Here is a 21,997-nt window from a genome sequence, read left to right on the forward strand (position 1 = left end):
ATGCATATTTCCAAGTTGGATTTTGTTATGTATATATGTTTGTTTATTTTGCATGTATATTATATTTTATGTTTCCGGCAACTCTGTGCTTATTTTTGATTAATTTTTTTCTCCTCTGGTTTCTGGTCCAGACTAAAAAAACCTTTTTTACTGTTTTATTTTTTTTCCAAATTCTATCATTATTTTCTCACGCCCCATATCGTTAACCATCCTTTATTGTATATATTTTCATTTTGTCCATTATGGGGCGTCTGCACAGAGTTGCCTTGTAAAGGCATTGAGAAAATAAAATTTATTAAAAAAAAAAAAAAAAAAAAAGTGTAGTATCTGTTCTTATCAGCTTAATATCTGATACGTACCCCAATGGGGTACTTCGATATTAAACTGATTTTTTGACCGAAATGAGGTGTCGGGGCTTGCTCCGCCCTCATCACGGGTTGCCCTGGTATTGCAGTATCTCCAGGCGTGGCCCACCCCTTGTTAAAATTTGAAAAGAGTGAAATTGACCAATTCCCCGTACAAAAAGAAATACAACCATCCCACACACACGTATAAATATTATTATGCTCTGTATTTCGTGCATTCGACAAACATCACGTACACAAAACAAAACAAAATTTGTTGACTTGAACTTTTCTTGGTGTCATATAATCCTCCTTCTATTCTACTATCCACCCCGCCCCCTCCTCCCCCGCCACACCACACCACACCACACCACACCACCACCTCGCCTCCCCTCTCCTCTCCCTATCCCTCTCTTTCTTTTCTTGGTTTTTTTTTTTTTCTTGAGACAGGGTCGGAAGTTCAACAAAACGTACAATATACGTACATGTACATATAAGTCTGGTAAAGTTGCCCACGCAGCCCTGGTTAAGCTCGCTGGACGCAAGGTTGGAGAGGAAATATCATTAATTTATATTTCACTCGCGCATGGATGCAGATCAGAAACCGACCACATTTATATGCTTCAAAATGGCTATACTTTGAGGGCACATAAACAGCATGTACATATTTAACACCTCAGCCACACAGTGAAATCTGACCGGGCAATTCAATCATCTCGAGCGTGGTATGCACGACCATAGCACGGAAATCAAACTTTCTTCGGCATCGCTTCTCGGCCTTTTGGCTAAGATCAAAGTGTAGTATCTGTTCTTATCAGCTTAATATCTGATACGTACCCCAATGGGGTACTTCGATATTAAACTGATTTTTGGACCGAGATGAGGTGTCGGGGCTTGCTCCGCCCTCATCACGGGTTGCCCTGGTATTGCAGTATCTCCAGGCGTGGCCCACCCCTTGTTAAAATTTGAAAAGAGTGAAATTGACCAATTCCTCGTACAAAAAGAAATAAAACCATCCCACACACACGTATAAATATTATTATGCTCTGTATTTCGTGCATTCGACAAACATCACGTACACAAAACAAAACAAAATTTGTTGACTTGAACTTTTCTTGGTGTCATATTATCCTCCTTCTATTCTACTATCCACCCCGCCCCCTCCTCCCCCGCCACACCACACCACACCACACCACCACCTCGCCTCCCCTCTCCTCTCCCTATCCCTCTCTTTCTTTTCTTGGTTTTTTTTTTTTTTCTTGAGACAGGGTCGGAAGTTCAACAAAACGTACAATATACGTACATGTACATATAAGTCTGGTAAAGTTGCCCACGCAGCCCTGGTTAAGCTCGCTGGACGCAAGGTTGGAGAGGAAATATCATTAATTTATATTTCACTCGCGCATGGATGCAGATCAGAAACCGACCACATTTATATGCTTCAAAATGGCTATACTTTGAGGGCACATAAACAGCATGTACATATTTAACACCTCAGCCACACAGTGAAATCTGACCGGGCAATTCAATCATCTCGAGCGTGGTATGCACGACCATAGCACGGAAATCAAACTTTCTTCGGCATCGCTTCTCGGCCTTTTGGCTAAGATCAAAGTGTAGTATCTACGAACGTCCCGGCCAGGGATAGTCGCGATTTATTTTTAGAGTTTTCCGCCAAGGTAAGCGGTTCTTTTCTTACCTTGGCGTCAGGATGAGTGAATACACTGTAAAGATCAGGATTACTGAGGAAGATATTGATAAAGACATCTTGGAAAGAACAGTTCGTGTTTTCGTTACAGGTAACGATCGGGTTTGGAGGTCCGGAGTGTTAGAGGCTGTGTCGACAATTATTCCGAGAGAAAATGTAGAGGCTATAGATAAAAGAGGTATGTTTAGGGAATGGTATTTAACTGTTGCGTCAAAGAACGACGTTACTCTTTTAGATCTTGCGGGCAGTGTAAAGAATAAGGGCTCTACTTTTGAGTTCTGCCCTAGTGACAAGAGGAGGGTGGAGTTCCGGGTACATTGGGTGCCACGGTTTTTGAGGAATGAAATACTGCATTCGATTTTCAGCCCACATGGCAAAATTATATCTCTTGGCGAGCTTGTGTCTGCTGAGCCTGGTGCTATGAACTTGAAAAATGGGATAAGAGTTGTGAGAATGGAAGTTAGAGAAGATAAGTTGGCCTCCATTCCCCACTTAGTGGAATCAGAGGACGGGTCGTATAAATTACTTATTACATCTCGAGATAGGATGCCCCTATGCTTAAAGTGCAAGTGTCTTGGTCATGTTGCTGGGTCTTGTTTACAAAATCCTAACTTATATTCAGCAAGGCTTTTAGCCAGAGACAATCAAACTGTCATAAATAATTGTGCTGTGTCATCTACTGAAGAGAGTGAATCTAATAGCGAGTTTAGTTTCAGAGAAGGTGAAGAAATTGACAGGATGGAGGTAAATAGCGACGAAAAAGAAATGGAGATAAGAACAAAGGAAGACGAGAAGATTCAGAAAGATACAGAAAGTGTAGTTAAAGAGACAGGTGAGAGTAGTTTTGAGGCCCAAGCGGCACTTGTTGAAAAGTTGGCGTTTTCCGATTCTTGGTCCCAACAGGTGGAGGCAGAAGAAAGGGATAAAATAGAAAATGATAGGGAAAAATCTAAAAGAAAACAGGATGAAACAAATGAAACATCGGCACATGAAAAAGAAATAAAGAGGAGAAAAGAAAAGAAAAAAGATAAACTCAAATAAAATCAACCCTTAAGTTTACACCTAACGACTTGGACTGCCCCTGGATTTTTCTCATTGACCACCCCCCTTTAACGACCCACGCTATGTCCCCGACGTATCCGAGTTTTTACCAACCCCCTTTAACGACCCACGCTATGTCCCCGACTTATCCGAGGTTTTACCTCTTATCTCGTATTTGGTGTTTAACTTATATTTTATTTTCAGCTTTAGGAAGCACTGTATCTTTAATTTGCTTTGTTTTTGTTTTTACACGCCGGCTAGCGACCTGCCAGGTGTATAGCTTGTCAGTCGTTAGTCGAGTGTTGTATACACATCGGGTCTGTCAAGGCGTGTCTTGTCAGGTATTCCCCGTCAGTGAATACATTCTATTTTTAGTCAAGTTTGTTATGTTCTATAATGACTTGGCTTGTATTTCTTGGTTTGTATATTTATATTTCAATGTTCATTTTTTAATTTTGTGTTTTCTCTTTTTAGGGTTGTTATTAATTAAAATATAATGGAGAGCTTTTTAAAGATAGTTTCACTTAATGTGAATGGGATAGGGAAGCTCCATAGGAAGAGAATGTTTGTGAGAGAGTTGAAGAGTGTGAATCCGGATGTATGTTTGGTGCAAGAAAGTCATGTTGAATCTGTGAATGAAGGTATGAAAATTGAGAGTATGTGCGGATATAAGGCAATATGGAGCTTCGGGTGTAATCGCCAATATGGGGTAGGTATTTTAATTAATAACAACCTTGATTATGAAATTATTAAATTTGATTTTGACCATTCTGGTCGAATGGTGTATATAGATGTTTCTATAAATAGAGTTAAATTTAGATTTTTAAATATATACGCATCCAGCCCTTCTTGTCCTGAACGTAGAGCTTTTTTTGATTACTTATATAAATATTGTGTTACTTCCCATTTTCTTATTTTAGCAGGTGATTTTAATTTTATTATGGATTCGTCGCTTGATAAGATTGGTGGAAATCCAGACTCAGGTACCGAGGGGCGTGTACAGATGAGAAAGATTATTCAAGATTTCGAGTTGGTAGACGCTTTTCGGTACCTGCATCCTAAGAAGATTATAACTACATGGAGAGGACCTAATGTGAGTACGCGTATTGATCGCTTTTATATTTCAAGCAGATTTGCTTCTCGTTGTCTCAAAAATCACAATGTTTGGCCTTGTCATTTCTCAGATCATGATTTTATTGGTATTAACGTTATATTAGATAACGCGCGTTCTATCGGACCCGGTTATTGGAAATTTAATAATTCTGTTTTAGATGATGGCTCTTATAATTTGGAGTTTAGGTGTTTTTGGCAAGAGTTCATCCAAAATCAAAATATTACACATGAATGGTGGGAACATGCTAAATTAGAGATTAAGAAATTTACATTGGCTTACTGTAAGCGTAAATCTAAATTTAAAAACTCTCGTAAGAGAGATCTTGAGAGACGTTACACGGAATTAGTTTTGGCAGAGTATAATAATAGAGGCGATTATTTAGATCAGATAAATTCTATCAAAAAAGAGTTAAATGCCCTTGCTTTGGTTGAGGACAGAGGGTGTTTGATTCGGTCCAGATCTGATTATCTTGATAATAACGAAAAACCCACTAAATACTTCTTAGAGAAGGAGACGAAACGTGGTAAGGATAAAATTATTACACAATTACAAGATTTGGACAATATTACTTATTCGGAGAATTCAAAATTATTAGAAATCGCTCGTAACTTTTATTTAGATTTATTTACTAGGGAGAGTATCGATATTACACTGTGTAATGAGTTTTTAGCTGATTTACCGGGTTTAGACAATGATGTTTCAGAAAGCTGTGAAGGTTATATCACTTTAAATGAAATTCAAAATTCACTCAAAAATATGAATAGTGATAGGAGCCCAGGTAGTGATGGTTTATCAAGGGAGTTTTATTTATATTTTATAGATTTATTTGGTCCTGTACTGGTGGAGTTATATAATTCATCTTTTGATAATGGTTTCCTTTGTCCTAGTCAGAGATTGTCTTATGTAACTCTCCTGTGCAAGGACCGCAATAACTCTCAATTTATGAAAAATTGGCGTCCTATATCTCTTTTAAATATTGACTATAAGATTTTATCTAAGGTCATACAACGACGGCTGAGTTCGGTGATTTCTGAAATAGTTGGTCCTGATCAGACTTGTTCTGTACCTGGTCGGACTATTTCAGATAATCTTCATTTTATTAGAAATATAATTGACTATGTCAAACAAAAACAGCTTGACTGTGCGTTTGTTAATATAGACAGTCAGAAAGCTTTTGATCGTGTAGATCATGGTTTTCTTTTTTCGGCACTTTCTAAATTTAATTTCGGCCCATCTTTTATTAGATGGGTTCGTTTGCTTTATAAAGATGTTAATAGCTCAGTTATTGTTAACGGTTTCGTATCAGAGATGTTTCCAGTTACTCGTTCAGTACGACAGGGATGTTCATTATCTCCCTTGTTGTACGTACTTGTATTGGAGCCGTTTCTCATACGAATCCGTAAAGACTTACATATCAAGGGAATTAAAATTCTCGGGTGTATAGAGGACGCTAAGGCAACGGCTTACGCAGACGATGTTACTGGAATTTGTTCTAATCTGAGTAGTGTGGAGCATTTACTTGCAACATATGAAAAGTATGGAAAAGGTTCTGGTGCACGTTTAAATAAGACGAAGACAATGGTTTTAGCTTTTGGCAAATTAAAAAACTCGACTCAACAGTTTGGCGTTAGTTGGGTCGAGTCTCAGAAAATTCTAGGTGTTCGTTTCGGGCATGATATTACTGCCGACGATAATTGGAGCAAAATTTGTAATAACTTTCAACGCGTGTTATTTACTTATGAAAAAAGAGATATGTCCATATTTGGACGCGCTAACATTGTTAAAGTTTTAGCCTGTTCTAAATTGTGGTATGTGAGTACGATCGTAGATCTGCCGGCTGGGTATCTCAAACGTTTTAATTCTTCAATGTTTAAATTTATTTGGGGGACGAAGAAGTTTGAGCCACTCAAGCGTCAGATCTTATTCCATGATCGTAGATATGGTGGTTTATCTGTTGTACATATATATTATAAGATTTTAGCTCTACGACTCAAGCATGTACATAATATTATAAATAGTAAAAACGTCAAGTGGAACTACTTTGCAAAGTATTGGCTTGGTCATAGTTTGAAAAATTTAGATTCCAGTTTAGCGTCAAATTCCGTTCCCCATGGCCAAGTTATTCCGACATTTTATAAGGGCTGTTTGACTGCTGTCGAAACATTTTCAGAGTTGTACCCAGATTTTGTTTGGCATGGCGAGTGTACAACTAAACAATTTTATGATTTATTACTAACTTCTATTTTTACAGAATTGGCGGTTGTCAGGAATCTACCGCAAATAGATTTTAATCTAGTTTGGCGTAACGTAAATAACAGTTTTGTTGATCCCCAAGCACGTAGTTTAGCATGGCGCCTGGTCCATGATATTGTTCCCACTATGTGGACTTTATTTTGTAGAAGACACACTCTTGAAAAAAAGTGTGCCTTCTGTGACCAGGTTGAGACTGTAGAGCATATATTTTATTATTGTGATAAAGTTCATCCTCTCTGGGGAGTAATTCGAAATATGGTTAATATACTGACGTTAGGTAAAATTAAATTAGATTTCAAGCTTATTCGATATCTAAATTTCCCGAAACTTTCTAAATTTCAGCTTGAAGTCATACTAGTTTTAGTTAATTTGGCAAAACAAGTAATATGGGGTAATAGAAATGATGCACGTTTCAGGTCAAAGTCAGTAACTTCTCAAGCAATCATTTCTCAATTTATTGAAAAGTTAAGATTTCGAATTACTGTTGATAAATCTAGATTATCAGCTATGAATTTTTATCATTACTGGCTTGTCTCTGGCATGTTTTGCGACATTGACAGAGAGAAGCTAGTGTTTAACTTTTAAATTTTTCCAAAGAGTTGTCTTTTTGGTATGTTTTTTTCAAATGGAGTTGTCTCCCATTACACATTTCTGCGTTTTGTTCAACTGTATTTTGGTTTTGTGTTTGGTTTTAAAATCGTCTGCGGTGGGAAGTAAAAGCTCTACGTTATTATAGTTTTATTTTGTTAAAAGAAGGGTTTAGTATTGTATAATATTATAATACATGATATAATATAATTTATTTTTATTTTATAGATATGATGTACTGTAATGATGTACCATAAATTTTAAGTTAAGTAAATGTTTGCATGTACATTGTTTTAATTTCTGTCTTATAGAGTATATAAGTTTATTATGTATATATAAGACTATATACATGTATTTTTGTTGTTTTTTTGTGTATATATAAACCTATATACATATATTTTCATTTTTGTATGTATGATTATCCTTTTATAGGCATGTGCATGTTTAAATATTTCATCTTGTAGGTCTCGGGATGACCTGTTGATTGCATGTTTTTTCAGATTGTTTATGATAATATCTTTTTTTCCAATATTATATAGTTTTTAGGTTTATACTGTTGCATGTTTATATACTTAATGCATATTTCCAAGTTGGATTTTGTTATGTATATATGTTTGTTTATTTTGCATGTATATTATATTTTATGTTTCCGGCAACTCTGTGCTTATTATTTAATAGGTTTTTTTTTTTGATTAATTTTTTTCTCCTCTGGTTTCTGGTCCAGACTAAAAAAAACCTTTTTTACTGTTTTATTTTTTTTCCAAATTCTATCATCTTTATTTTCTCACGCCCCATATCATTAACCATCCTTCATTGTATATATTTTCATTTTGTCCATTATGGGGCGTCTGCACAGAGTTGCCTTGTAAAGGCATTGAGAAAATAAAATTTATTAAAAAAAAAAAAAAAAAAAAAGTGTAGTATCTGTTCTTATCAGCTTAATATCTGATACGTACCCCAATGGGGTACTTCGATATTAAACTGATTTTTGGACCGAGATGAGGTGTCGGGGCTTGCTCCGCCCTCATCACGGGTTGCCCTGGTATTGCAGTATCTCCAGGCGTGGCCCACCCCTTGTTAAAATTTGAAAAGAGTGAAATTGACCAATTCCCCGTACAAAAAGAAATAAAACCATCCCACACACACGTATAAATATTATTATGCTCTGTATTTCGTGCATTCGACAAACATCACGTACACAAAACAAAACAAAATTTGTTGACTTGAACTTTTCTTGGTGTCATATTATCCTCCTTCTATTCTACTATCCACCCCGCCCCCTCCTCCCCGCCACACCACACCACACCACACCACCACCTCGCCTCCCCTCTCCTCTCCCTATCCCTCTCTTTCTTTTCTTGGTTTTTTTTTTTCTTGAGACAGGGTCGGAAGTTCAACAAAACGTACAATATACGTACATGTACATATAAGTCTGGTAAAGTTGCCCACGCAGCCCTGGTTAAGCTCGCTGGACGCAAGGTTGGAGAGGAAATATCATTAATTTATATTTCACTCGCGCATGGATGCAGATCAGAAACCGACCACATTTATATGCTTCAAAATGGCTATACTTTGAGGGCACATAAACAGCATGTACATATTTAACACCTCAGCCACACAGTGAAATCTGACCGGGCAATTCAATCATCTCGAGCGTGGTATGCACGACCATAGCACGGAAATCAAACTTTCTTCGGCATCGCTTCTCGGCCTTTTGGCTAAGATCAAAGTGTAGTATCTACGAACGTCCCGGCCAGGGATAGTCGCGATTTATTTTTAGAGTTTTCCGCCAAGGTAAGCGGTTCTTTTCTTACCTTGGCGTCAGGATGAGTGAATACACTGTAAAGATCAGGATTACTGAGGAAGATATTGATAAAGACATCTTGGAAAGAACAGTTCGTGTTTTCGTTACAGGTAACGATCGGGTTTGGAGGTCCGGAGTGTTAGAGGCTGTGTCGACAATTATTCCGAGAGAAAATGTAGAGGCTATAGATAAAAGAGGTATGTTTAGGGAATGGTATTTAACTGTTGCGTCAAAGAACGACGTTACTCTTTTAGATCTTGCGGGCAGTGTAAAGAATAAGGGCTCTACTTTTGAGTTCTGCCCTAGTGACAAGAGGAGGGTGGAGTTCCGGGTACATTGGGTGCCACGGTTTTTGAGGAATGAAATACTGCATTCGATTTTCAGCCCACATGGCAAAATTATATCTCTTGGCGAGCTTGTGTCTGCTGAGCCTGGTGCTATGAACTTGAAAAATGGGATAAGAGTTGTGAGAATGGAAGTTAGAGAAGATAAGTTGGCCTCCATTCCCCACTTAGTGGAATCAGAGGACGGGTCGTATAAATTACTTATTACATCTCGAGATAGGATGCCCCTATGCTTAAAGTGCAAGTGTCTTGGTCATGTTGCTGGGTCTTGTTTACAAAATCCTAACTTATATTCAGCAAGGCTTTTAGCCAGAGACAATCAAACTGTCATAAATAATTGTGCTGTGTCATCTACTGAAGAGAGTGAATCTAATAGCGAGTTTAGTTTCAGAGAAGGTGAAGAAATTGACAGGATGGAGGTAAATAGCGACGAAAAAGAAATGGAGATAAGAACAAAGGAAGACGAGAAGATTCAGAAAGATACAGAAAGTGTAGTTAAAGAGACAGGTGAGAGTAGTTTTGAGGCCCAAGCGGCACTTGTTGAAAAGTTGGCGTTTTCCGATTCTTGGTCCCAACAGGTGGAGGCAGAAGAAAGGGATAAAATAGAAAATGATAGGGAAAAATCTAAAAGAAAACAGGATGAAACAAATGAAACATCGGCACATGAAAAAGAAATAAAGAGGAGAAAAGAAAAGAAAAAAGATAAACTCAAATAAAATCAACCCTTAAGTTTACACCTAACGACTTGGACTGCCCCTGGATTTTTCTCATTGACCACCCCCCTTTAACGACCCACGCTATGTCCCCGACGTATCCGAGTTTTTACCAACCCCCTTTAACGACCCACGCTATGTCCCCGACTTATCCGAGGTTTTACCTCTTATCTCGTATTTGGTGTTTAACTTATATTTTATTTTCAGCTTTAGGAAGCACTGTATCTTTAATTTGCTTTGTTTTTGTTTTTACACGCCGGCTAGCGACCTGCCAGGTGTATAGCTTGTCAGTCGTTAGTCGAGTGTTGTATACACATCGGGTCTGTCAAGGCGTGTCTTGTCAGGTATTCCCCGTCAGTGAATACATTCTATTTTTAGTCAAGTTTGTTATGTTCTATAATGACTTGGCTTGTATTTCTTGGTTTGTATATTTATATTTCAATGTTCATTTTTTAATTTTGTGTTTTCTCTTTTTAGGGTTGTTATTAATTAAAATATAATGGAGAGCTTTTTAAAGATAGTTTCACTTAATGTGAATGGGATAGGGAAGCTCCATAGGAAGAGAATGTTTGTGAGAGAGTTGAAGAGTGTGAATCCGGATGTATGTTTGGTGCAAGAAAGTCATGTTGAATCTGTGAATGAAGGTATGAAAATTGAGAGTATGTGCGGATATAAGGCAATATGGAGCTTCGGGTGTAATCGCCAATATGGGGTAGGTATTTTAATTAATAACAACCTTGATTATGAAATTATTAAATTTGATTTTGACCATTCTGGTCGAATGGTGTATATAGATGTTTCTATAAATAGAGTTAAATTTAGATTTTTAAATATATACGCATCCAGCCCTTCTTGTCCTGAACGTAGAGCTTTTTTTGATTACTTATATAAATATTGTGTTACTTCCCATTTTCTTATTTTAGCAGGTGATTTTAATTTTATTATGGATTCGTCGCTTGATAAGATTGGTGGAAATCCAGACTCAGGTACCGAGGGGCGTGTACAGATGAGAAAGATTATTCAAGATTTCGAGTTGGTAGACGCTTTTCGGTACCTGCATCCTAAGAAGATTATAACTACATGGAGAGGACCTAATGTGAGTACGCGTATTGATCGCTTTTATATTTCAAGCAGATTTGCTTCTCGTTGTCTCAAAAATCACAATGTTTGGCCTTGTCATTTCTCAGATCATGATTTTATTGGTATTAACGTTATATTAGATAACGCGCGTTCTATCGGACCCGGTTATTGGAAATTTAATAATTCTGTTTTAGATGATGGCTCTTATAATTTGGAGTTTAGGTGTTTTTGGCAAGAGTTCATCCAAAATCAAAATATTACACATGAATGGTGGGAACATGCTAAATTAGAGATTAAGAAATTTACATTGGCTTACTGTAAGCGTAAATCTAAATTTAAAAACTCTCGTAAGAGAGATCTTGAGAGACGTTACACGGAATTAGTTTTGGCAGAGTATAATAATAGAGGCGATTATTTAGATCAGATAAATTCTATCAAAAAAGAGTTAAATGCCCTTGCTTTGGTTGAGGACAGAGGGTGTTTGATTCGGTCCAGATCTGATTATCTTGATAATAACGAAAAACCCACTAAATACTTCTTAGAGAAGGAGACGAAACGTGGTAAGGATAAAATTATTACACAATTACAAGATTTGGACAATATTACTTATTCGGAGAATTCAAAATTATTAGAAATCGCTCGTAACTTTTATTTAGATTTATTTACTAGGGAGAGTATCGATATTACACTGTGTAATGAGTTTTTAGCTGATTTACCGGGTTTAGACAATGATGTTTCAGAAAGCTGTGAAGGTTATATCACTTTAAATGAAATTCAAAATTCACTCAAAAATATGAATAGTGATAGGAGCCCAGGTAGTGATGGTTTATCAAGGGAGTTTTATTTATATTTTATAGATTTATTTGGTCCTGTACTGGTGGAGTTATATAATTCATCTTTTGATAATGGTTTCCTTTGTCCTAGTCAGAGATTGTCTTATATAACTCTCCTGTGCAAGGACCGCAATAACTCTCAATTTATGAAAAATTGGCGTCCTATATCTCTTTTAAATATTGACTATAAGATTTTATCTAAGGTCATACAACGACGGCTGAGTTCGGTGATTTCTGAAATAGTTGGTCCTGATCAGACTTGTTCTGTACCTGGTCGGACTATTTCAGATAATCTTCATTTTATTAGAAATATAATTGACTATGTCAAACAAAAACAGCTTGACTGTGCGTTTGTTAATATAGACAGTCAGAAAGCTTTTGATCGTGTAGATCATGGTTTTCTTTTTTCGGCACTTTCTAAATTTAATTTCGGCCCATCTTTTATTAGATGGGTTCGTTTGCTTTATAAAGATGTTAATAGCTCAGTTATTGTTAACGGTTTCGTATCAGAGATGTTTCCAGTTACTCGTTCAGTACGACAGGGATGTTCATTATCTCCCTTGTTGTACGTACTTGTATTGGAGCCGTTTCTCATACGAATCCGTAAAGACTTACATATCAAGGGAATTAAAATTCCCGGGTGTATAGAGGACGCTAAGGCAACGGCTTACGCAGACGATGTTACTGGAATTTGTTCTAATCTGAGTAGTGTGGAGCATTTACTTGCAACATATGAAAAGTATGGAAAAGGTTCTGGTGCACGTTTAAATAAGACGAAGACAATGGTTTTAGCTTTTGGCAAATTAAAAAACTCGACTCAACAGTTTGGCGTTAGTTGGGTCGAGTCTCAGAAAATTCTAGGTGTTCGTTTCGGGCATGATATTACTGCCGACGATAATTGGAGCAAAATTTGTAATAACTTTCAACGCGTGTTATTTACTTATGAAAAAAGAGATATGTCCATATTTGGACGCGCTAACATTGTTAAAGTTTTAGCCTGTTCTAAATTGTGGTATGTGAGTACGATCGTAGATCTGCCGGCTGGGTATCTCAAACGTTTTAATTCTTCAATGTTTAAATTTATTTGGGGGACGAAGAAGTTTGAGCCACTCAAGCGTCAGATCTTATTCCATGATCGTAGATATGGTGGTTTATCTGTTGTACATATATATTATAAGATTTTAGCTCTACGACTCAAGCATGTACATAATATTATAAATAGTAAAAACGTCAAGTGGAACTACTTTGCAAAGTATTGGCTTGGTCATAGTTTGAAAAATTTAGATTCCAGTTTAGCGTCAAATTCCGTTCCCCATGGCCAAGTTATTCCGACATTTTATAAGGGCTGTTTGACTGCTGTCGAAACATTTTCAGAGTTGTACCCAGATTTTGTTTGGCATGGCGAGTGTACAACTAAACAATTTTATGATTTATTACTAACTTCTATTTTTACAGAATTGGCGGTTGTCAGGAATCTACCGCAAATAGATTTTAATCTAGTTTGGCGTAACGTAAATAACAGTTTTGTTGATCCCCAAGCACGTAGTTTAGCATGGCGCCTGGTCCATGATATTGTTCCCACTATGTGGACTTTATTTTGTAGAAGACACACTCTTGAAAAAAAGTGTGCCTTCTGTGACCAGGTTGAGACTGTAGAGCATATATTTTATTATTGTGATAAAGTTCATCCTCTCTGGGGAGTAATTCGAAATATGGTTAATATACTGACGTTAGGTAAAATTAAATTAGATTTCAAGCTTATTCGATATCTAAATTTCCCGAAACTTTCTAAATTTCAGCTTGAAGTCATACTAGTTTTAGTTAATTTGGCAAAACAAGTAATATGGGGTAATAGAAATGATGCACGTTTCAGGTCAAAGTCAGTAACTTCTCAAGCAATCATTTCTCAATTTATTGAAAAGTTAAGATTTCGAATTACTGTTGATAAATCTAGATTATCAGCTATGAATTTTTATCATTACTGGCTTGTCTCTGGCATGTTTTGCGACATTGACAGAGAGAAGCTAGTGTTTAACTTTTAAATTTTTCCAAAGAGTTGTCTTTTTGGTATGTTTTTTTCAAATGGAGTTGTCTCCCATTACACATTTCTGCGTTTTGTTCAACTGTATTTTGGTTTTGTGTTTGGTTTTAAAATCGTCTGCGGTGGGAAGTAAAAGCTCTACGTTATTATAGTTTTATTTTGTTAAAAGAAGGGTTTAGTATTGTATAATATTATAATACATGATATAATATAATTTATTTTTATTTTATAGATATGATGTACTGTAATGATGTACCATAAATTTTAAGTTAAGTAAATGTTTGCATGTACATTGTTTTAATTTCTGTCTTATAGAGTATATAAGTTTATTATGTATATATAAGACTATATACATGTATTTTTGTTGTTTTTTTGTGTATATATAAACCTATATACATATATTTTCATTTTTGTATGTATGATTATCCTTTTATAGGCATGTGCATGTTTAAATATTTCATCTTGTAGGTCTCGGGATGACCTGTTGATTGCATGTTTTTTCAGATTGTTTATGATAATATCTTTTTTTCCAATATTATATAGTTTTTAGGTTTATACTGTTGCATGTTTATATACTTAATGCATATTTCCAAGTTGGATTTTGTTATGTATATATGTTTGTTTATTTTGCATGTATATTATATTTTATGTTTCCGGCAACTCTGTGCTTATTATTTAATAGGTTTTTTTTTTTGATTAATTTTTTTCTCCTCTGGTTTCTGGTCCAGACTAAAAAAAACCTTTTTTACTGTTTTATTTTTTTTCCAAATTCTATCATCTTTATTTTCTCACGCCCCATATCATTAACCATCCTTCATTGTATATATTTTCATTTTGTCCATTATGGGGCGTCTGCACAGAGTTGCCTTGTAAAGGCATTGAGAAAATAAAATTTATTAAAAAAAAAAAAAAAAAAAAGTGTAGTATCTGTTCTTATCAGCTTAATATCTGATACGTACCCCAATGGGGTACTTCGATATTAAACTGATTTTTGGACCGAGATGAGGTGTCGGGGCTTGCTCCGCCCTCATCACGGGTTGCCCTGGTATTGCAGTATCTCCAGGCGTGGCCCACCCCTTGTTAAAATTTGAAAAGAGTGAAATTGACCAATTCCCCGTACAAAAAGAAATAAAACCATCCCACACACACGTATAAATATTATTATGCTCTGTATTTCGTGCATTCGACAAACATCACGTACACAAAACAAAACAAAATTTGTTGACTTGAACTTTTCTTGGTGTCATATTATCCTCCTTCTATTCTACTATCCACCCCGCCCCCTCCTCCCCCGCCACACCACACCACACCACACCACCACCTCGCCTCCCCTCTCCTCTCCCTATCCCTCTCTTTCTTTTCTTGGTTTTTTTTTTTCTTGAGACAGGGTCGGAAGTTCAACAAAACGTACAATATACGTACATGTACATATAAGTCTGGTAAAGTTGCCCACGCAGCCCTGGTTAAGCTCGCTGGACGCAAGGTTGGAGAGGAAATATCATTAATTTATATTTCACTCGCGCATGGATGCAGATCAGAAACCGACCACATTTATATGCTTCAAAATGGCTATACTTTGAGGGCACATAAACAGCATGTACATATTTAACACCTCAGCCACACAGTGAAATCTGACCGGGCAATTCAATCATCTCGAGCGTGGTATGCACGACCATAGCACGGAAATCAAACTTTCTTCGGCATCGCTTCTCGGCCTTTTGGCTAAGATCAAAGTGTAGTATCTGTTCTTATCAGCTTAATATCTGATACGTACCCCAATGGGGTACTTCGATATTAAACTGATTTTTGGACCGAGATGAGGTGTCGGGGCTTGCTCCGCCCTCATCACGGGTTGCCCTGGTATTGCAGTATCTCCAGGCGTGGCCCACCCCTTGTTAAAATTTGAAAAGAGTGAAATTGACCAATTCCCCGTACAAAAAGAAATAAAACCATCCCACACACACGTATAAATATTATTATGCTCTGTATTTCGTGCATTCGACAAACATCACGTACACAAAACAAAACAAAATTTGTTGACTTGAACTTTTCTTGGTGTCATATTATCCTCCTTCTATTCTACTATCCACCCCGCCCCCTCCTCCCCCGCCACACCACACCACACCACACCACCACCTCGCCTCCCCTCTCCTCTCCCTATCCCTCTCTTTCTTTTCTTGGTTTTTTTTTTTCTTGAGACAGGGTCGGAAGTTCAACAAAACGTACAATATACGTACATGTACATATAAGTCTGGTAAAGTTGCCCACGCAGCCCTGGTTAAGCTCGCTGGACGCAAGGTTGGAGAGGAAATATCATTAATTTATATTTCACTCGCGCATGGATGCAGATCAGAAACCGACCACATTTATATGCTTCAAAATGGCTATACTTTGAGGGCACATAAACAGCATGTACATATTTAACACCTCAGCCACACAGTGAAATCTGACCGGGCAATTCAATCATCTCGAGCGTGGTATGCACGACCATAGCACGGAAATCAAACTTTCTTCGGCATCGCTTCTCGGCCTTTTGGCTAAGATCAAAGTGTAGTATCTACGAACGTCCCGGCCAGGGATAGTCGCGATTTATTTTTAGAGTTTTCCGCCAAGGTAAGCGGTTCTTTTCTTACCTTGGCGTCAGGATGAGTGAATACACTGTAAAGATCAGGATTACTGAGGAAGATATTGATAAAGACATCTTGGAAAGAACAGTTCGTGTTTTTGTTACAGGTAACGATCGGGTTTGGAGGTCCGGAGTGTTAGAGGCTGTGTCGACAATTATTCCGAGAGAAAATGTAGAGGCTATAGATAAAAGAGGTATGTTTAGGGAATGGTATTTAACTGTTGCGTCAAAGAACGACGTTACTCTTTTAGATCTTGCGGGCAGTGTAAAGAATAAGGGCTCTACTTTTGAGTTCTGCCCTAGTGACAAGAGGAGGGTGGAGTTCCGGGTACATTGGGTGCCACGGTTTTTGAGGAATGAAATACTGCATTCGATTTTCAGCCCACATGGCAAAATTATATCTCTTGGCGAGCTTGTGTCTGCTGAGCCTGGTGCTATGAACTTGAAAAATGGGATAAGAGTTGTGAGAATGGAAGTTAGAGAAGATAAGTTGGCCTTCATTCCCCACTTAGTGGAATCAGAGGACGGGTCGTATAAATTACTTATTACATCTCGAGATAGGATGCCCCTATGCTTAAAGTGCAAGTGTCTTGGTCATGTTGCTGGGTCTTGTTTACAAAATCCTAACTTATATTCAGCAAGGCTTTTAGCCAGAGACAATCAAACTGTCATAAATAATTGTGCTGTGTCATCTACTGAAGAGAGTGAATCTAATAGCGAGTTTAGTTTCAGAGAAGGTGAAGAAATTGACAGGATGGAGGTAAATAGCGACGAAAAAGAAATGGAGATAAGAACAAAGGAAGACGAGAAGATTCAGAAAGATACAGAAAGTGTAGTTAAAGAGACAGGTGAGAGTAGTTTTGAGGCCCAAGCGGCACTTGTTGAAAAGTTGGCGTTTTCCGATTCTTGGTCCCAACAGGTGGAGGCAGAAGAAAGGGATAAAATAGAAAATGATAGGGAAAAATCTAAAAGAAAACAGGATGAAACAAATGAAACATCGGCGCATGAAAAAGAAATAAAGAGGAGAAAAGAAAAGAAAAAAGATAAACTCAAATAAAATCAACCCTTAAGTTTACACCTAACGACTTGGACTGCCCCTGGATTTTTCTCATTGACCACCCCCCTTTAACGACCCACGCTATGTCCCCGACGTATCCGAGTTTTTACCAACCCCCTTTAACGACCCACGCTATGTCCCCGACTTATCCGAGGTTTTACCTCTTATCTCGTATTTGGTGTTTAACTTATATTTTATTTTCAGCTTTAGGAAGCACTGTATCTTTAATTTGCTTTGTTTTTGTTTTTACACGCCGGCTAGCGACCTGCCAGGTGTATAGCTTGTCAGTCGTTAGTCGAGTGCTGTATACACATCGGGTCTGTCAAGGCGTGTCTTGTCAGGTATTCCCCGTCAGTGAATACATTCTATTTTTAGTCAAGTTTGTTATGTTCTATAATGACTTGGCTTGTATTTCTTGGTTTGTATATTTATATTTCAATGTTCATTTTTTAATTTTGTGTTTTCTCTTTTTAGGGTTGTTATTAATTAAAATACAATGGAGAGCTTTTTAAAGATAGTTTCACTTAATGTGAATGGGATAGGGAAGCTCCATAGGAAGAGAATGTTTGTGAGAGAGTTGAAGAGTGTGAATCCGGATGTATGTTTGGTGCAAGAAAGTCATGTTGAATCTGTGAATGAAGGTATGAAAATTGAGAGTATGTGCGGATATAAGGCAATATGGAGCTTCGGGTGTAATCGCCAATATGGGGTAGGTATTTTAATTAATAACAACCTTGATTATGAAATTATTAAATTTGATTTTGACCATTCTGGTCGAATGGTGTATATAGATGTTTCTATAAATAGAGTTAAATTTAGATTTTTAAATATATACGCATCCAGCCCTTCTTGTCCTGAACGTAGAGCTTTTTTTGATTACTTATATAAATATTGTGTTACTTCCCATTTTCTTATTTTAGCAGGTGATTTTAATTTTATTATGGATTCGTCGCTTGATAAGATTGGTGGAAATCCAGACTCAGGTACCGAGGGGCGTGTACAGATGAGAAAGATTATTCAAGATTTCGAGTTGGTAGACGCTTTTCGGTACCTGCATCCTAAGAAGATTATAACTACATGGAGAGGACCTAATGTGAGTACGCGTATTGATCGCTTTTATATTTCAAGCAGATTTGCTTCTCGTTGTCTCAAAAATCACAATGTTTGGCCTTGTCATTTCTCAGATCATGATTTTATTGGTATTAACGTTATATTAGATAACGCGCGTTCTATCGGACCCGGTTATTGGAAATTTAATAATTCTGTTTTAGATGATGGCTCTTATAATTTGGAGTTTAGGTGTTTTTGGCAAGAGTTCATCCAAAATCAAAATATTACACATGAATGGTGGGAACATGCTAAATTAGAGATTAAGAAATTTACATTGGCTTACTGTAAGCGTAAATCTAAATTTAAAAACTCTCGTAAGAGAGATCTTGAGAGACGTTACACGGAATTAGTTTTGGCAGAGTATAATAATAGAGGCGATTATTTAGATCAGATAAATTCTATCAAAAAAGAGTTAAATGCCCTTGCTTTGGTTGAGGACAGAGGGTGTTTGATTCGGTCCAGATCTGATTATCTTGATAATAACGAAAAACCCACTAAATACTTCTTAGAGAAGGAGACGAAACGTGGTAAGGATAAAATTATTACCCAATTACAAGATTTGGACAATATTACTTATTCGGAGAATTCAAAATTATTAGAAATCGCTCGTAACTTTTATTTAGATTTATTTACTAGGGAGAGTATCGATATTACACTGTGTAATGAGTTTTTAGCTGATTTACCGGGTTTAGACAATGATGTTTCAGAAAGCTGTGAAGGTTATATCACTTTAAATGAAATTCAAAATTCACTCAAAAATATGAATAGTGATCGGAGCCCAGGTAGTGATGGTTTATCAAGGGAGTTTTATTTATATTTTATAGATTTATTTGGTCCTGTATTGGTGGAGTTATATAATTCATCTTTTGATAATGGTTTCCTTTGTCCTAGTCAGAGATTGTCTTATGTAACTCTCCTGTGCAAGGACCGCAATAACTCTCAATTTATGAAAAATTGGCGTCCTATATCTCTTTTAAATATTGACTATAAGATTTTATCTAAGGTCATACAACGACGGCTGAGTTCGGTGATTTCTGAAATAGTTGGTCCTGATCAGACTTGTTCTGTACCTGGTCGGACTATTTCAGATAATCTTCATTTTATTAGAAATATAATTGACTATGTCAAACAAAAACAGCTTGACTGTGCGTTTGTTAATATAGACAGTCAGAAAGCTTTTGATCGTGTAGATCATGGTTTTCTTTTTTCGGCACTTTCTAAATTTAATTTCGGCCCATCTTTTATTAGATGGGTACGTTTGCTTTATAAAGATGTTAATAGCTCAGTTATTGTTAACGGTTTCGTATCAGAGATGTTTCCAGTTACTCGTTCAGTACGACAGGGATGTTCATTATCTCCCTTGTTGTACGTACTTGTATTGGAGCCGTTTCTCATACGAATCCGTAAAGACTTACATATCAAGGGAATTAAAATTCCCGGGTGTATAGAGGACGCTAAGGCAACGGCTTACGCAGACGATGTTACTGGAATTTGTTCTAATCTGAGTAGTGTGGAGCATTTACTTGCAACATATGAAAAGTATGGAAAAGGTTCTGGTGCACGTTTAAATAAGACGAAGACAATGGTTTTAGCTTTTGGCAAATTAAAAAACTCGACTCAACAGTTTGGCGTTAGTTGGGTCGAGTCTCAGAAAATTCTAGGTGTTCGTTTCGGGCATGATATTACTGCCGACGATAATTGGAGCAAAATTTGTAATAACTTTCAACGCGTGTTATTTACTTATGAAAAAAGAGATATGTCCATATTTGGACGCGCTAACATTGTTAAAGTTTTAGCCTGTTCTAAATTGTGGTATGTGAGTACGATCGTAGATCTGCCGGCTGGGTATCTCAAACGTTTTAATTCTTCAATGTTTAAATTTATTTGGGGGACGAAGAAGTTTGAGCCACTCAAGCGTCAGATCTTATTCCATGATCGTAGATATGGTGGTTTATCTGTTGTACATATATATTATAAGATTTTAGCTCTACGACTCAAGCATGTACATAATATTATAAATAGTAAAAACGTCAAGTGGAACTACTTTGCAAAGTATTGGCTTGGTCATAGTTTGAAAAATTTAGATTCCAGTTTAGCGTCAAATTCCGTTCCCCATGGCCAAGTTATTCCGACATTTTATAAGGGCTGTTTGACTGCTGTCGAAACATTTTCAGAGTTGTACCCAGATTTTGTTTGGCATGGCGAGTGTACAACTAAACAATTTTATGATTTATTACTAACTTCTATTTTTACAGAATTGGCGGTTGTCAGGAATCTACCGCAAATAGATTTTAATCTAGTTTGGCGTAACGTAAATAACAGTTTTGTTGATCCCCAAGCACGTAGTTTAGCATGGCGCCTGGTCCATGATATTGTTCCCACTATGTGGACTTTATTTTGTAGAAGACACACTCTTGAAAAAAAGTGTGCCTTCTGTGACCAGGTTGAGACTGTAGAGCATATATTTTATTATTGTGATAAAGTTCATCCTCTCTGGGGAGTAATTCGAAATATGGTTAATATACTGACGTTAGGTAAAATTAAATTAGATTTCAAGCTTATTCGATATCTAAATTTCCCGAAACTTTCTAAATTTCAGCTTGAAGTCATACTAGTTTTAGTTAATTTGGCAAAACAAGTAATATGGGGTAATAGAAATGATGCACGTTTCAGGTCAAAGTCAGTAACTTCTCAAGCAATCATTTCTCAATTTATTGAAAAGTTAAGATTTCGAATTACTGTTGATAAATCTAGATTATCAGCTATGAATTTTTATCATTACTGGCTTGTCTCTGGCATGTTTTGCGACATTGACAGAGAGAAGCTAGTGTTTAACTTTTAAATTTCTCCAAAGAGTTGTCTTTTTGGTATGTTTTTTTCAAATGGAGTTGTCTCCCATTACACATTTCTGCGTTTTGTTCAACTGTATTTTGGTTTTGTGTTTGGTTTTTAAAATCGTCTGCGGTGGGAAGTAAAAGCTCTACGTTATTATAGTTTTATTTTGTTAAAAGAAGGGTTTAGTATTGTATAATATTATAATACATGATATAATATAATTTATTTTTATTTTATAGATATGATGTACTGTAATGATGTACCATAAATTTTAAGTTAAGTAAATGTTTGCATGTACATTGTTTTAATTTCTGTCTTATAGAGTATATAAGTTTATTATGTATATATAAGACTATATACATGTATTTTTGTTGTTTTTTTGTGTATATATAAACCTATATACATATATTTTCATTTTTGTATGTATGATTATCCTTTTATAGGCATGTGCATGTTTAAATATTTCATCTTGTAGGTCTCGGGATGACCTGTTGATTGCATGTTTT

At 36.5% G+C, this 21,997-nt stretch overlaps 5 non-coding genes and 3 pseudogenes across 5 annotated transcripts; all 8 read left to right on the plus strand.

The window, feature by feature from the left end:
- Nucleotides 1-285: 285 nt before the first annotated feature.
- LOC126819872 (U2 spliceosomal RNA) lies at nucleotides 286-479 on the plus strand. The gene has a single exon (XR_007679837.1). It is a non-coding gene; the product is annotated as a U2 spliceosomal RNA (small nuclear RNA).
- A 630-nt stretch (nucleotides 480-1,109) lies between these two features.
- On the plus strand, nucleotides 1,110-1,301 carry LOC126819904 (U2 spliceosomal RNA). The gene has a single exon (XR_007679856.1). It is a non-coding gene; the product is annotated as a U2 spliceosomal RNA (small nuclear RNA).
- A 626-nt stretch (nucleotides 1,302-1,927) lies between these two features.
- LOC126819879 (U2 spliceosomal RNA) lies at nucleotides 1,928-2,069 on the plus strand (annotated as a pseudogene).
- A 5,861-nt stretch (nucleotides 2,070-7,930) lies between these two features.
- LOC126819870 (U2 spliceosomal RNA) lies at nucleotides 7,931-8,124 on the plus strand. The gene has a single exon (XR_007679836.1). It is a non-coding gene; the product is annotated as a U2 spliceosomal RNA (small nuclear RNA).
- Nucleotides 8,125-8,746: 622 nt separating this feature from the next.
- Nucleotides 8,747-8,888, plus strand: LOC126819880 (U2 spliceosomal RNA; annotated as a pseudogene).
- A 5,861-nt stretch (nucleotides 8,889-14,749) lies between these two features.
- On the plus strand, nucleotides 14,750-14,942 carry LOC126819869 (U2 spliceosomal RNA). The gene has a single exon (XR_007679835.1). It is a non-coding gene; the product is annotated as a U2 spliceosomal RNA (small nuclear RNA).
- Nucleotides 14,943-15,565: 623 nt separating this feature from the next.
- Nucleotides 15,566-15,757, plus strand: LOC126819916 (U2 spliceosomal RNA). Its single transcript, XR_007679867.1, has one exon. It is a non-coding gene; the product is annotated as a U2 spliceosomal RNA (small nuclear RNA).
- A 623-nt stretch (nucleotides 15,758-16,380) lies between these two features.
- Nucleotides 16,381-16,522, plus strand: LOC126819881 (U2 spliceosomal RNA; annotated as a pseudogene).
- The last annotated feature ends 5,475 nt before the right edge of the window (nucleotides 16,523-21,997 follow it).

Source organism: Patella vulgata, chromosome 4, assembly GCF_932274485.2.
Source record: "Patella vulgata chromosome 4, xgPatVulg1.2, whole genome shotgun sequence".
In the NCBI taxonomy this organism is placed as follows: Eukaryota; Metazoa; Mollusca; class Gastropoda; family Patellidae; genus Patella; species Patella vulgata.